Source organism: Balaenoptera borealis (genome assembly GCF_965194805.1).
Source record: "Balaenoptera borealis genome assembly, chromosome: 11".
NCBI classification, from domain to species: Eukaryota; Metazoa; Chordata; class Mammalia; order Artiodactyla; family Balaenopteridae; genus Balaenoptera; species Balaenoptera borealis.
The window spans coordinates 67,857,436-67,874,765 of NC_138868.1; the positions used below are offsets into that span (position 1 = coordinate 67,857,436).

The 17,330-nt window shown below is 37.4% G+C and overlaps 1 long non-coding RNA gene and 1 pseudogene across 4 annotated transcripts in view; both read left to right on the forward strand.

The window, feature by feature from the left end:
- The window catches only part of LOC309605128, a 304,606-nt gene that overhangs the window by 293 nt on the left and 286,983 nt on the right, over positions 1–17,330 (forward strand). The window contains exons 2-4 of one of the 3 annotated variants that reach the window (XR_014231237.1): positions 759–831; positions 4,420–4,557; positions 15,575–16,340. This is a non-coding gene — a long non-coding RNA (uncharacterized lncRNA). Of the gene's footprint in view, positions 1–758; positions 832–4,419; positions 4,558–4,712; positions 13,404–15,574; positions 16,341–17,330 lie in introns of those variants that run through there. The other 2 variants (XR_014231239.1, XR_014231238.1) reach the window with 2 other exon arrangements.
- Positions 13,424–15,566, forward strand: LOC309605135 (disks large homolog 3-like; annotated as a pseudogene). Its single transcript has 2 exons — positions 13,424–13,907; positions 14,635–15,566. The product of its transcript is annotated as a disks large homolog 3-like (transcript).

A 17,330-nucleotide genomic window follows, 5' to 3' on the forward strand; every position in this document is an offset into this window, starting at 1 on the left:
ATTGAAGAAGTGTAGGCATCGGGAGCAGTTTTGATGGCGAAGTAATTGAGGTCAAATCACATTGACAATACAAAGCACTTGAAAATTAGAATATCAAGGGAATTGTTGCTCAGTTACAGCGCTAAAATGGTCACTATTGCTCTAAGACGCTGGGGTAATTGTTATTATTTCGTGTTAGCTTCCATTTAATCAGTTTGCGATGCTGAATTCTCCTATCCTGGATCATCTGGTAAGATTTTATCAAGAGCATCTTAAAAAGTGTAGTGATACATTAATGGGCACACGCAAACAACCCTAGTTCCAACTTGTATGTTTACCAGACTTGATGTATTTGAAATAAAAGCCAATGCTTCTTGATAACAGGTATACTGAACAAACAAAATGTAATATCAGTATTTGTTAAGTAGAAGTAAAAAGCTATACAATATTTCTAACGATCCCAAGTCTGTTAATGAGAAATGAGTTCAGTCCTCCCACCCCAATAAAGAAGACTTTTCATTTTCCATATTCCGTTCCTCGATACCTAGAAGTATTAAATTTCTATGTAGTCATTCTAACATAGATATATACAATGTTGTATTCTCCTTTATTTTACCTAAGGAGAATTTTTCTGTTTTGTTTCATAATCACATTATGAATGATGAGGTAGATTTCTGATGAATAAATGCACTATAATCATTCTTCATTTAATCTCACCAACTTTATTATACAGTAAGCTTCAGTGATAAACTTATTGTATGTTGTTTTTCTTATTTTAGATTTTTGAGAAGTAGCAGTAAGGTGTATGAACTGAAAAAACAAAACAAAACAAAACCCCACAACATAAGAGCTGTAAGTTGAGTTTTATTCTGGGTATTATAGAGGACTCACGCCCAGAGCAGCTCTGAGGAACTGCTCTGAAGAAGTAGGGGAGGAGCCAGTGTGTGTGTGTGTGTGTCTGTGTGTGTGTGTATGATTTTGGATAGGGAATACATGCAGTCAAGCACACATCTCAATAAAAGGTTATTGCTAGCCAGGAGGAACAAGTATCTCAGTTAATGATTTTAGTGCCTTTTTTTTTTTTTTTTTTTTCCATGTAAGGGAAGATGCAAGATTTTGGTTTCATTAAAATTCTTCCTGAGATATCTAACTATCTAGAGGGCCTATTTTGCCAAAACACAGAGTGCCTCATCCTGTTCTTCCTCCTTAATTCCTTTCAGGGTGTACTGTAATTCCTTTCAGGGTCAGTGACTCCAGTGGCTAATGACTTGATCCTTGTAGAAGTGGATGGTGTGCAACATTCTTTGTTTTGCAAGGGCTTAAGCCTTTTAAAATAATTTTAGGACTTTAAAGGTATATACTGTCAATTGTTTCCAAAAAGGTGGTATTAATTTGCTTTTTCACCAGCCATGGATGTGAGGAGGAGCCATGAAGAGGATTAAAAAGTTGGTTGTGGCCAAATCCACTTTCTGAGTATCCTAGCATTATCATAACATTGCACTGTTTATCAGTAAGCTAACTCATTTAAATGACTTTAATGTTTATTGTCAGTGTTTTTCAACTATAGCATTTTACAATCAGAAAATAATAAATGCTTATAATAGATAATTTGAAAATATAGAAATGTACGAAAAACAGATCAACAATAATTCTACTTCTCAGCAATAAGTATTGAGATCACTAAAATAACTGATAAAATTATTTCCAGTGGTTCCCCCGTCCCCCCAGACAAGTATTGGTATGAATGTTAAAAAAAAAAAAAAAGAACTGGAGTCACAGTGTATACGGAAGTTTATGTTCCTCTTTTGGGTATTTTAATAAACTACACAATTAAATTATTCTTAGTAAAAAAAGAAAGTATAGAGACAGTGCATTCCACTTCACCGCCAACACTTCACGTCCATTCCCACACTCCAGTGCTGACTACCAGGAACTGTTCAAGAAACTTTGTGGTGGTAACACCCGTAATTTATATAGCCTTTAAATCCAGCTCCCACCTCCCTACCCCCCAACACACACGAACTATTACATAGTATCTTGAGATTTTTCCCATGCTATGATAGCAGTGCTGTAGAATAGCTAAAAGTGGAAAGTGGACCTTTGGAGTCAGACTGGGATTCAAATCTTAGCTCTGCAATATAGTGCCTAAAAGACTTTAATCATTTCAGGAAATCTGTCTAGACTTCAATTTTCTCTTCTGTCAAATGTAAATCATAATAATTCTTTAGAGATCATGTAAATGTTGCTAGTGTTAAAAGCATGGAAATCAATTGAAGTGTGGAAATCACTTGTAAAGCTCTTTAGTGCATTGCCTTGTGCATGGTAGGTGCTCAATAAATGAAAACTATTTTTACTTTGAAATGTTCTACAGAAATCGTATGACCAAATGGTATCCAATCCTATTACCACAAATACCAGTATTTTCTTAGATGACATAGGCATTCTTTGTTGTTGCACATAGATGTGGCTTCCGATATTTTTCTTTTGTAAATAATAATATGATTGACATCCTTATATACAAATATTTGTATCTCCTTTTTTCTCAACTTAGATCCTTGAAAGTGGAATTTCTAGGTAAAATAATATGGACATATTTAAGATGAAATATACACCTATGCTACTTCCCAGATAGATTATACAAATTTACACTCCCAACAGCAATAGATGAAAGTCCTAGGTTCACAGCATCCTTCCAGCCTTAAATACTATAACTTCTAATAATTCTGCTTTCTTTGTGTTTTGTGAATTCACTCCTCATATCCTTTGCTCATTTATCTTTTGGAGAACTAAAGATTTTTATTTTGGTTTTGAAGAGATTTTTATAATTTTAAAATATTAAAATAGACATTTTTGAAATATTTATTTCATAGTTGACCTTTCTTATTTATCATTTTTTGATAGTAGAGCAATATTTAATTTTTATGCAGTCAGATTTATGCATATTTTCCTTTGTGTTTTTTTTTTTTCCCCAGTGCTTTTATACTTAGGACCGTTGAGTCAGCTACTCCCGTAATACTGTGTATGCACACACATGTATACCTACTCTGGTTTATTTCTGGGCTTTCTATTCAATTCTATTAAATTATCATCTGCTCTGTTTCACTTATTATTTCACCTGTTTTCCTTAATTTTATTTGTTCTTTTTTCTTTTTTTTAAGGTTAAAAGCCTTAATTTCTTTTTTTCCCCTTGTTCACAGATGAAATAATTTAAGGCTATAAATTTGCCCTTGCATACTTTAGCTCCATTTCATAAATTATGTAGTCTTATCATTCTGCTATTTTACTAAATAGCCTAAAGTTGTGGTTATATATCTATTTTCATATCACATATCACAAGAATCTGAGGACTAGATATTTAAGTATTTGAAATTTGCAGTGGTAACATAGCTTTTAAATATTATAACATACACATTCTATACAAAAAATTAGGTGGTAACAATATGAATACCAATTTTTTTGGAGCACAACATCATGGCACAAACTGTTCTTATCAGATTAAGAAATTTATGAAGCAGAAGTGTTCTTGGGCTTAGTTACGGTGCATGTACAATTTTATTTACTTAAGCTGTGACGGTGTACGAATTACATTAGAAATCTGATTGTCAGAATTTACAAATATTTTTACATGGAATAACAACTGAATTCTTTTTTGTGGTGAAGCCTATGTTGAATCAAAAAGAAAAGAAAAGAAAAAAGACCTAATCATAGCAGTACCTGTTTTTCTTTTTGCTTCCCTGCGTCAGTCACATTTTTAGAAATGTCCTGAATTTATTTCACTACTTTGTAAACCAGTATAAATCCGCTACAATAGTGTTGCATATTTTGTAAGTGATTCTTCCAAAATTTGGTTAGTTTTTTCCAAAATAAGCTGAACATCTTTAACAGAAACATTTTATAAATTTGGATTACCAGAAACCCTTTAGCTTTTGAAGTCCTTTGAAAGTTGCAGTTTAAAAAAACAAAGATTACAAATAAGAATACATTGATATTTATCCCTACAAAACAAAGGAGGAAATAAAATATAAATAATCAGGGAAACTAGAAATGATAATTTTGTATATTAAAAAACATAGGTTTATGTTTATACTCTTTAGCATGTGTGAGCTTTTTGAAGAATACAAATTTTCATAGTGTTATCCATATTTGAATTTCCATATAGGCTGTAATCCTGATGGAAATAATTTATTAAATTCTCATATCAAAATTGGAAGGTACTTTTTCTTATAATAAATTCTTACTTATTTGTTTTTACTTTTTAAATTCCCACCTAAGAGGGTGTCCTTATTAGTTTCAACAGCATCATGAAATGAGAGGTGAGACTCGTACACGTTTCGTGCCCCACCTCACATTTCTTGGCCCATCATTTTACTCTACTCATTGTGGATGTAACCTAATGTCTCCTTTCAAATGAATCACATACTTTTCGTTCTCTATTCCCAGATTTCTCTGGTGCCAGTATGTATTATAAAATGTCCAAGAGAATCCAGTCATCCCTTCTGATGCTTACCAAACCTGCAAGTGGTAGGAATAAACATCTAATGGTGCAGCCCTGACCAAGTGTTGGATGGGGACTAGTGGGTAAGTGTGCCTGAGTCTGTGTCTCAAGTGGACAATTCTGCAGTGTATCCTTCGAGGCTTCTTAGAGGGATTGAGCCCAACTATTTACCGCAATAATCATACTGCTCAATAAGATATCCTAGGATTCAATTTTCTTTCTCTCCTTCTCTTTGCAGTTTCCCACTCCTCCTCTTTGGGGTGACTTCCTAAAATAGACTGTCTGTTAATAAGCTTTTGTCTCCAGCTCTGCTTTTGGAGAGGACCCATGCTGAAACAAATTGAAATATGTTGAAATGTGTGCATTCTCACTGAATATCTTTTTTTTTTTAATTAAACCTTCAAAAAATGAAATTCATCATATCTCAGAATTTTATGGACTACATGCTCTATTAATAGAAAAAGAAAAGACAATTTTACAGGCTGTAAATTTGAAGATGTTGTCAATTAGGAAGAATGATTTCCTTGTGCAATAATTGCTGGCATTTCCATCAAATTACATTTTTACATTACATCATCTAAAATGCAAGCCTTTCTAAACAATTTCAATTTTCGTTAAACTTTGACACTTTAGATGATGCATGTGAGCACTAAGTGACTTATCTTGCTCAGATTTGAATAAACTAATCAAAATTTTAAAATTTGTTGCTGAGTCATTTATTTGTAGCCCGCTTTTATATCATCTTATAAATACAGAAATAATCACAAAGACTTACAGTTTCTAAGTTCCAAAATTTTATATGCATGGTCCTAATATTGGAGTATTCTAGACTACATTTTTTTCCAAGAAGAAAGCCCATTTTAGAGATAGTTTCTTTTATATCTTCCTTGCTTCAAAATTAAAAACTTCTATGCAGTTTGTTATAGTGTATAACAAAGATGTTTTCAAAGAATATCAAGACAAACAAATCCACTTTATATATCTAACTAAAATGTAAAATATTTGAAAGCAGAGCTTTTTGTCTGTTTATCCACTACCATATCCTGAATGCTTAGAACAATGATGGACACAAGATATGCACTCAGTATATATATTTTTTTTCTTTTTTTTTGAATTTTGTTTTATTTATTTTTTTATACAACAGGTTCTTATTAGTTATCCATTTTATACACATCAGTGTATACATGTCAATCCCAATCTCCCAGTTCATCACACCACCACCACCACCCCCCAGCTGCTTTCCCCCCTTGGTGTCCATACGTTTGTTCTCTACATCTGTGTCTCAATTTCTGCCCTGCAAACCAGTTCATGTGTACCATTTTTCTAGGTTCCACATGTATGCGTTAATATACGATATTTGTTTTTCTTTTTCTGACTTACTTCACTCTGTATGACAGTCTCTAGATTCATCCACGTCTCTACAAATGACCCAATTTTGTTCCTTTTTATGGCTGGCACTCAGTATATATCTATTAAATAACTTGAATGAATGAACTCATATGTACTCTGTAGAAAGGAGCTAAAAGGTGGTAAATTCATAATTAATTTGTAGCTGATATTTTTCTTTAGCTTGTAGAATTTGGAGCAAAATTGAACAAATTTAAATATAGAAATTAATTTAGAGATATTTATATTACAATAAACAAAACAAAATTAGACTCCAGAAAAGATATAGATTAAAAAGTCCATGTAAATTGAAAAGTCAGTTTGCATGAAGGCAGAAGAAGGAATACTTTTAAATGTTAAAGGTTAAGTTGAAATTTATTATTTTTTAAAAGACAAAGTAACTTTTAAAAAAACCAAGTTGAAATTTATTATTATTTTTAAAGACTAACTATGGGTAATTTCAGGTTCAATAAGTCTTGCAAAGCTTAAACATTATTATAAAGTATAAATTTTGTTCCACAAGGTGGCAGCAAAGATTTATTTTAGAATAATTAGACAACCTCCGTCATCATACCAAATGATGTACATGTTTAAAAGCTATAATGTATAAGGAACGTGGGGCATATTTTCTCTTATTCCTTGGAGGTACCACTTCATCACGAAGGTTCTCTCATTGGTGGCTAGAGTATCTGTGATTCCTTATACTTGCCTCCTCTCTTTTAAATGCTCTACCTCCATTTCACTTTTCATATACTTCCAGATTAACCTTAAATTACAAATCTGAACATGTCACTCATTAACTAAAAAAAAAAAAAATTCAATAATTCCCTAAACCATGCAAAATAAAGAATAATGCTTTTAGTTTATTCAGTCAATCAACTCAGTGACTATATTCTATTTACAAAGCACTATGATAGGCCCTAGGAAAAGAAACAAGATAATGCATGGAGCTTTCCAGTCTGGGAATTACAAATATGTAAAGATATAGGAAATTGGTTCAAGATGGTGGAGTAGAAGGATGTGTGATCACTCCCTCTTGCGAGAGCACCATAATCACAACTAACTGCTGAACAACCATCAACAGGAAGACACTGGAACTCACCAAAAAAATACTCCACATCCAAAGACAAAGGAGAAGCCAAAATGAGATGGTAGGAGGGGCTCAATCACAATAAAATCAAATCCCATAACTGCTGGGTGGGTGACTCAAAAACTGGAGAACAATTATACCACAGAAGTCCACCCACTGGAGTGAAGGTTCTGAGCCCCATGTCAGGCTTCCCAACCTGCAGGTCTGGCAACGGGAGGAGGAATTCCCAGAGAATCAGACTTTGAAGCCTAGTGGGATTTGATTGCAGGACTTCAACAGGACTGGAGGAAACAGAGACTCCACTCTTGGAGGACACACACAAAGTAGTGTGTGCTTCAGGACCCAGGGGAAGGAGCAGTGACCCCATAGGACACTGAACCAGACCTGCCTGCTAGTGTTGGAGGGTCTCCTGCAGAGGTGGGGGGGGCTGTGTCTCACCATGAGGGCAAGGACACTGGCAGCAGAAGTTCTGGAAAGGACACCTTGGTGTGAGCCCTCCCAGAGTCCTCCATTAGCCCCACCAAAGAGCCAGGTTGTCTCCAGTGTTGGGTCACCTCAGGCCAAACAACCAACAGGGATGGAACCCAGCCCTACCCATCTGAAGACAAGCAGATTAAAGTTTTACTGAGCTCTGCCCACCAGAGCAACACCCAGCTCTACCCACCACAGGTCCCTCCCATCAGGAAACTTGCACAAACCTCTTAGATAGCCTCATCCACCAGAGGGCAGAAAGCAGAAGCAAGAATAACTACAGTCCTGCAGCCTGTGGAACAAAAACCACATTCACAGAAAGATAGACAAGATGAAAGGCAGAGGACTATGTATCAGATGAAGGAACAAGATAAAACCCCAGAAAAACAAATAAATGGAGATAGGCAACGTTCCAGAAAAAGAATTCAGAATAATGCTAGTGAAGATGGTACGGAACATTGGAAAAAGAATGGAGGCAAATATCGAGAAGATGCAAGAAATGTTTAACAAAGACCTAAAAGAATTAAAGAACAAACACCTAGAAGAGTTAAAGAACAAACGAACAGAGATGAACAATACAATAACTGAAATGAAAACTACACTAGAATTAATCAGTAGCAGAATAACTGAGGCAGAAGAACGGATAAGTGACCTGGAAGACAGAATGGTAGAATTCTCTGCCACAGAACTGAATAAAGAAAAAAGAATGAAAAGAAATGAAGACAGCCTAAGAGACCTCTGGGACAACATTAAACACAACAACATTTGCATTATAGGGGTCCCAGAAGGAGAAGACAGAGAGAAATGACCCGAGAAAATATTTGAAGAGATTATAGTCAAAAACTTCCCTATGGGAAGGGAAATAGCCACCCAAGCCCAGGAAGTGCAGAGAGTCCCAGGCAGGATAAACCCAAGGAGAAACACATCGAGACACATAGTAATCAAATTGACAAAAATTAAAGACAAAGAAAAATTATTGAAAGCAACAAGGGAAAAATGACAAATAACATACAAGGGAACTCCCATAAGGTTAACAGCTGATTTCTCAGCAGAAACTCTACAAGCCAGAAGGGAGTGGCATGATATATTTAAAGTGATGAAAGTGAAGAAGCTACAATCAAGATTACTCTTCCCGGCAAGGATATCATTCAGATTCAACAGAGAAATCAAAAGCTTTACAGACAAGCAAAAGCTAAGAGATTTCAGCACCACCAAACCAGCTCTACAACAAATGCTAAAGGAACTTCTCTAAGTGGGAAACACAAGAGACGAAAAGGACCTACAAAAATCCCCATAACAATTAAGAAAATGGTAATAGGAACGTACATATCGATAATTACCTTAAACGTGAATGGATTAAATGCTCCAACCAAAAGACACAGGCTCGCTGAATGGATACAAAAACAGGACCCATATATATGCTGTTTACAAGAGACCCACTTCACACCTAGGGACACATACAGACTGAAAGTGAGGGGATGGAAAAAGATATTCCATGCAAATAGAAATCAAAAGAAAGCTGGAGTAGCAATACTCATATCAGATAAAATAGACTTTAAAATAAAGAATGTTACAAGAGACAAGGAAGGACACTACATAATGATCAAGGGATCAATCCAAGAAGAAGATATAACAATTATAAATATATATGCACCCAACATAGGAGCACCTCAATACATAAGGCAACTGCTAACAGCTATAAAAGAGGAAATCGACAGTAATACAATAATAGTGGGGTACTGTAACACCTCACTTACACACACAATGGACAGATCATCCAAACAGAAAATTAATAAGGAAACAGAAGCTTTAAATGGCACAATAGACCAGATAGATTTAATTGATATTTATAGGACATTCCATCTAAAAACAGCAGATTACACTTTCTTCTCAAGTGCACAAGGAACATTCTCCAGGATAGATCACATCTTGGGACACAAATCAAGCCTCAGTAAATTTAAGAAAATTGAAGTCATATCAAGCATCTTTTCTGACCACAACGCTATGAGATTAGAAATCAATTACAGGGAAAAACCGTAAAAAGCACAAACACATGGAGGCTAAACAATACGTTACTAAATAACCAAGAGATCACTGAAGAAATCAAAGAGGAAATCAAAAAATACCTAGAGACAATTAACAACGAAAATACGACAATGCAAAACCTATGGGATGCAGCAAAAGCTGTTCTAAGAGGGAAGTTTATAGCAATAAAAGCCTACCTCAAGAAAAAAGAAAAATCTCAAATAAACAATCTAAACTTAAACTAAAGGAACTAGAGAAAGAAGAACAAACAAAACACAAAGTTAGTACAACGAAAGAAATCATAAAGATCAGAGCAGAAATAAATGAAATAGAAACAAAGAAAACAATAGCAAAAATCAATAAAACTAAAACTGGTTCTTTGACAAGATAAACAAAATTGATAAACCATTAGCCAGAGTCATCAAGGAAAAGAGGGAGAGAACTCAAATCAATAAAATTAGAAATGAAAACAGAGAAGTTACAGCAGACACCACAGAAATACAAAGCATCCTAAGAGATTACTACACACAACTTTAGCCAAAAAATTGGACAACCTGGGAGAAATGGACAAATTCTTAGAAAGGTATAACCTTCCAAAACTGAACCAGGAGGAAATACACAATATGAATAGACCAATCACAAGTAATGAAATTGAAACTGTGATTAAAAATCTTCCAGCAAACAAAAGTCCAGGACCAGATGGCTTCACAGGTGAATTCTATCAAACATTTAGAGAAGAGCTAACACCTGTCCTTCTCAAACTCTTCCAAAAAATTGCAGAGGAAGGAACACTCCCAAACTCATTCTATGAGGCTACGATCATCCTGATACCAAAACCAGACAAAGATACTAAAAAAAAATTACAGACCAATATCACTGATGAATATAGATGCAAAAATCCTCAACAAAATACTAGCAAACAGAATAAAACAACACATTAAAAGGATCATACACCATGATCAAGTGGGAGTTATCCCAGGGATGCAAGGATTCTTCAATATACACAAATCAATCAATGTGATACACCATATTAACAAATTGAAGAAGAAAAACCATATGATCATCTCAATAGATGCAGAAAAAGCTTTTGACAAAATTCAACAACCATTTATGATAAAAACTCTCCAGAAAGTGGGCGTAGGGGGAACCTACCTCAACATAATAAAGTCCATATACAACAAACCCACAGCAAACATCATTCTCAATGGTGAAAAACTGAAAGCATTTCCTGTAAGATCAGGAACGAGACAAGGATGTCCACTCTCACCACTATTATTCAACATAGTTCTGGAAGTCCTAGCCACGGCAATCAGAGAAGAAAAAGAAATAAAAGGAATACAAATTGGAAAAGAAGTAAAACTGTCACTGTTTGCAGATGAAATGATACTATACATAGATAATCCTAAAGATGCCACCAGAAAACTACTAGAGCTAATCAATGAATTTGGTAAAGTTGCAGGATACAAAATTAATGCACAGAAATCTCTTGCATTCCTATACACTAAGGATGAAAATTCTGAAAGAGAAATTAAGGAAACACTCCCATTTACCATTGCAACAAAAAGAATAAAATACCTAGGAATAAACCTACCTAGGGAGACAAAAGACCTGTATGCAGAAACCTATAAGACACTGATGAAAATAATTAAAGATGATACAAACCGATGGAGAGATATACCATGTTCTTGGATTGGAAGAATCAACATTGTGAAAATGACTATAAAGCAATTTACAGATTCAATGCAATCCCTATCAAATTACCAATGGCATTTTTTACAGAAGTAGAACAAAAAATCTTAAAATTTGTATGTAGACAAAAAAGACCCCGAATAACCAAAGCAGTCTTAAGGGAAAAAAAACGGAGCTAGAGGAATCAGACTCCCTGACTTCAGACTATACTACAAAGCCACAATAATCAAGACAGTATGGTACTGGCACAAAAACAGAAATATAGATCAGTGGAACAGACTAGAAAGCCCAGAGATTAACCCACACACCTATGGTCATTTTATTTTTGATAAAGGAGGCAAGAATATACAATGGAGAAAAGACAGTCTCTTCAATAAGTGGTGCTGGGAAAACTGGAGAGCTACATGTAAAAGAATGAAATTAGAACACTCCCTAACACCATACACAAAAATAAACTCAAAATTAGAGACCTAAATGTAAGACTGGAGACTATAAAACTCTTAGAGGAAAACATAGGAAGAACACTCTTTGATATAAATCATAGCAAGATCTTTTTTGATCCACCTTCTGGGGTAATGGAAATAAAAACAAAAATAAACAAATGGAACCTAATGAAACTTAAAAGCTTTTGCACAGCAAAGGAAACTACAAACAAGATGAAAAACCAACCCTCAGAATGGGAGAAAATATTTGCTAACGAATCAATGAACAAAGCACTAATCTCCAAAATATATAAACAACTCATGCAGCTCAATATTAAAAAAAACAAACAACCCAATCAAAAAATGGGAAGAAGACCTAAATAGACATTTCTCCAAAGAAGACATACAGATGGCCAAGAAGCACATGAAATGCTGCTCAACATCACTAATTATTAGAGAAATGCAGATCAAAACTACAATGAGGTATCACCTCACACCAGTTAGAATGGGCATCATCAGGAAATCTACAAACAACAAATGCTGGAGAAGGTGTAGAGAAAAGAGAACCCTCTTGCACTGTTGGTGGGAATGTAAATTGATACAGCCACTATGGAGAACAGTATGGAGTTTCCTTAAAAAACAAAAATAGAATTACCATATGACCCAGCAATCCCACTACTGGGCATATACACAGAGAACACCATAATTCAAAAAGACACATGCACCCTAATGTTCATTGCAGCACTATTTACAATAGCCAGGTCATGGAAACAACCTAAATGCCCATCGACAGACAAATAGATAAAGAAGTTGTGGTACATATATTCAATGGAATATTGCTCAGCCATAAAAAAGAACGAAATTGGGTCATTTGTAGAGATGTGGATGAATCTAGAGACTGTCATACAGAGTGAAGTAAGTCAGAAAGAAAAACAAATATTGTATATTAATGCATAGATGTGGAACTAGAAAAATGATACAGATTAACTGGTTTGTAGGGCAGAAATAGAGACACAGATGTAGAGAACAAATATATGGACACCAAGGGGGGAAAATAGTGGGTGTGGGGGTGAGGCTGGTGTGATGAATTGGGAGACTGGGATTGACATATATACACTAATATGTATAAAATGATAACTAATAAGAACCTGCTGTGTAAAAAAATAAATAAAATAAAATTTTAAAAAAAGAATAAAATAAAGACGTAGCTGCAGCAAAGTACTACCTAGAGAAAAGTATGATTTGGGTACTGTTGAGGCACAGAAGAAAGATGGGGGAGTGAGTTGAGTGTGACTATGGTCACCCTGATCTGTAATTCAGGGGAAAAAATTTGGGCTTGAGGGAATAATTAACATACAAGTATAATTAAACAGCACGTAAATATTATTGGTGAATTTTTAATTGACTCTCCAATTTTAAAATTTATACATGATAATTGCAAAAGCATTAAAAAACTATAGAAATGATTAATGTGAAATTGACCCAGAATATCTCCATTGCCTACTAGCATTTTGGTATATATATATATATATTTTTAGACCTAGCTTACACAGACACAACTCGTACTTTCATACTCTAAATATCTATATATACAAATATATCATAAATGGGTCATAATACATATTCTGTTTTTGTAACTGCAATTCACTTAATGGTAAGTCATGAAAGGGGAGCTGGAGGGAACAGCAAATGGGACTAAAAAAAAGTGGTCAGGAAGCAGTATAAGAATGGGGAGAGAGGCGGAGGGTGGCGGGCGCCGCTCCTTCCCCCACGCCCCACCTCGTGTGCCTCAGGCATCTCCTCCTCCTCCCTTCCCCTCCTCCCATCCCCCTCCCCTGCCTCCTCCCCTCCCCCCACATGCCCCACTTTGGGTCCCTGGTCTTCTGCGAGAGACAAAGGGGCCAGCCTGAGCTGACACTTTCTCAGCACTAGACCTGGACTCCCACCCAGCGCCAGAATACAGTCGCTTTGAATCTAAGATACATGACTTGCAAGAGCAAATGATGAACAGCAGCATGAGCTCTGGGTCTGGGTCGGTCCCTGCAAACGAGTGAGAAGAGGTCCTTGTATGTCAGGGCCTTGTTTGATTATGACCAGACTCAGGACCGCTGCCTGCCGAGCCAAGACCTCAGCTTCTCCTTTGGTGACATTCTACTGTCATTAACGCCTCTGATGATGAGTGGTGGCAAGTGAGACTGGTGACCCCACACGGAGAAAGTGAGCAAATCAGTGTAATCCCCAGTAAGAAGAGGGTGGAAAAGAAAGAAAGGGCTCGAATGAAAACCGTGAAGTTTCATGCCAGGACGGGGATGATTGTGTCTAACAGGTCCATCAGCCACTATGGAGAACAGTGTGGAGGTTCTTTAAAAAACTAAAAATAGAACTACCATACGACCCAGCAATCCCACTCCTGGGCATATACCCTGAGAAAATCATAATTCAAATAGAGTCATGTACCACAATGTTCATTGCAACACTATTTACAATAGCCAGGAAATGGAAACAACCTAAGTGTCCATTGACAGATGAATGGATAAAGAAGATGTGGCACATATATACAATGGAATATTACTCAGCCATAAAAAGAAACGAAATTGAGTTATTTATAGTGAGTGAATGGACCTAGAGACTGTCTTACAGAGTGAAGTAAGTCAGAAAGAGAAAAACAAATACCATATGCTAACACACATATATGGAATCTAAAAAAAAAAAAATGGTTCTGAAGAACCTAGGGGCAGGACAGGAATAAAGATGCAGATGTAGAAAATGGACTTGAGAACACAGTGAGGGGGAAGGGTAAGCTGGGAAGAAGTGAGAGAGTGGCATGGACATATATACACTACCAAATGTAAAATAGATAGCTAGTGGGAAGCAGCCGCATAGCACAGGGAGGTCAGCTCAGTGCTTTGTGACCACCTAGAGGGGTGGGATGAGGAGGGTGGGAGGAAGACACAAGAGGAAGGGGATATGGGAACATATGTATATGTATAGCTGATTCACTTTGTTATACAGCAGAAATTAACATACCATTGTAAAGCAATTATACTCCAATAAAGATGTCAAAAAAAAAAAAACACCACAAAACGTAAAAAGAGTTTCTGCCTCTCTCAAAAGTTTTCATTTTACAAGAGCAAAGAAAACATGGTATAGGAGAGCAGCGTACAGGAACAGGGAGTGACGTCCAACACCAGTGACAGTGAAAGCAGTTCCAAAGGACAGGAGGATGCTATTTTGTCATATGAGCCAGTGACACAGCAAGAAATTCACTATGCAAGGCCTGTCATCCTGGGCCCAATGAAGGACAGAGTCAACGATGACCTGATTTCGGAGTTCCCACATAAATTTGGATTTTGTGTACAACATACTACCTGGCCTCGGCGTGATGATGAAGTGGTTGGGCAAGACTACCACTTTGTGGTCTCCCGAGAACAGATGGAGAAGGATATTCAGGACAAGTTCATTGAGGCAGGCCAATTCAACGATAATCTCTATGGGACCAGCATCTAGTCAGTGAAGGGAGTTGGGGAGAGGGGCAAGCACTGCATCTTAGATGTTTCTGGCAATGCTATCAAGAGGCTGCAGCAGTCACAAATTTATCCCATTGCCATTTTCATCAAGCCCAAGTCCATTGGAGCGCTTATGGAAATGAACTGACGGCAGATGTGTGAACAAGCAAATAAGATCTATGACAAAGCCATGAATCTGGAGCAGGAGTTTGGAGAATACTTCACAGCCATTGTACAGGGTGACTCACTGGAAGAGATTTATAATAAAACCAAACAAATCATTGAGGACCAGTCTGGGCACTACATTTGGGTCCCTTGCCTGAAAAACTCTGAAGAATCCCCTGTAACCATTCTATTGTGAACAGAAGAAATCAACTCCCCCTTCCCTCCTCCCTCTTCATTCCTGTCCCCCATGGGGAGAACAAATGACTATTGTTCTTGTCCCCTTTTTTAGATATGTCCAAAAAATTGTTTTCTAGTCCTGTTTTTTTTAATTTTTGTTTTGTTTTAGTTTATTTTTGGGGATGATGCCATCTTACTCATCATGTGACTGTGCCCATTCCTGCATGGACCTTTCCCAAGCACTAGCACAGGTGCAAATCCATCAGAGTCATTGTTTGCATAAAACCAAGCTGAAGCGAAGAGAAGAGAGGAGGACTGATGAAAAGACAGACTGGACAGCTGCGTGGCTTATGAAGTGAGCCCCGTGCACCCCGCGAGGAGAGGCTACCCAGCTTTGCTACGATCTGTACACTGCCTTGAGGCTTGGGACGGCGTGGTCACGGCGATAGAAAGTATCTTATTTATATATAGATATATATATATAATTTATATAAATATATAGAAATTATATATGTATTATATACTCTCATATAGTTTATTATATATTTACACGCACTTGGACTAGAAAATCTATGGAGATTTCATCAATGGTACTGTGTTATTAGAGAAATGCTTTAATTTTCATATTCCAATCAGATGGCATCTTATATCCCAACTGGTTGGGGAGGGAGTGAAAGTGGTAGTTAAGTGCTGTACCGAGGGCACCTGCATTGGTCATTCTCTTGAGAGCTGGGCTTTTCTTTAGGAGGAGTCAGCTGGAGGATGGTGAGAAAGGGCTTTTGCCCGGGGGCCAGAGGCTTGGAGCCGTGACCCTAGATCCCTTGGAGCCGTGACCCTAGATGCTGCCCTTGGGGCACAGTCAGGCCCGCGTGTGGGGAGCGAGAGAATGGCTAACGGTGCTCCCACGGTATTAAATTGCCGATTGTTTTATGCCACCTGATGTGTCTGCATGAGAGGTTTCCTTTTTGTTCATTTGTAAGCTGCTGTTAAACCAAAACCATGTTGTGCTACTGTGTCAGCCTTTTCATTCTTCCAGATTTTACTTTTACTATTTAAGTGAATGTGTAGAATCCAATTTGACCGTGTTCTAAAGGCTCCTGATGTTCTGGAGGAGCCGGGCCTTGTGATAGACTAGGTGACCCGGGCTTGGCCATCCCGTCAGCGGAAAGGGAAGTGGGGGCAGGTGAGAACCGACAGGAGCTGGGCCTCCTATTGTAACATATCCCTTCACTCACCTGCCAGGGACATGCTGGGCTCAGCTGAGGCCCTGTCATGGGGCCCACTGGCAGGGACGGGGAGTCACTTGCCTTCCAGCTCTGTGCAGAGACAGTAGGATGGCCCTGAGCTTGGCCAGCCACGTAATGAAAAGTTTGATTTGGGTTTTTTTCGCAGCTGCTTCATATGCCTTACCTACCCCAATCCCTCACCAACAGCTGGTAGCTTACTATTTCTTCAAGAAGAAAGTAGACTTTAATGCTGTCAATTTGAGCTGTAGAGCTGAGATTCACTTATTGTTGAGATGTGAAACCTTGTTGCTTTTTCCCAGAGTCAAACGGCAGTGATTGTGGTCAAGGGGGTTTTTCTCTGACCACAAATGCAGGTGGCAGGTGTGGCCCAGGCCCCGCCCCACCGCACCCCACCCCTCCATGCTCCTTTGAAGCCACCATGCCTCCCTCAGCTCCATGCTGGAGGCACGACCCAGGGGAGAAGAGCGTGGACATGCTTGGCCCCAGGGTTGGGCCTGTTGTTTCCTAGCCCACTGTGTTACAACCGGTGCAAAGGATACATGTTGAAGATGCTTTGAGCGCTACCAGCCAGATTTAGGAAGTCTGTTAACAGTTCTCCTACCAGCATGATGAAGCTAACTGTAAAGTGTGGAGCCCAGAATGTGGATAGAGAAAGGGCAGCAGCTTTACCTGCGCAGT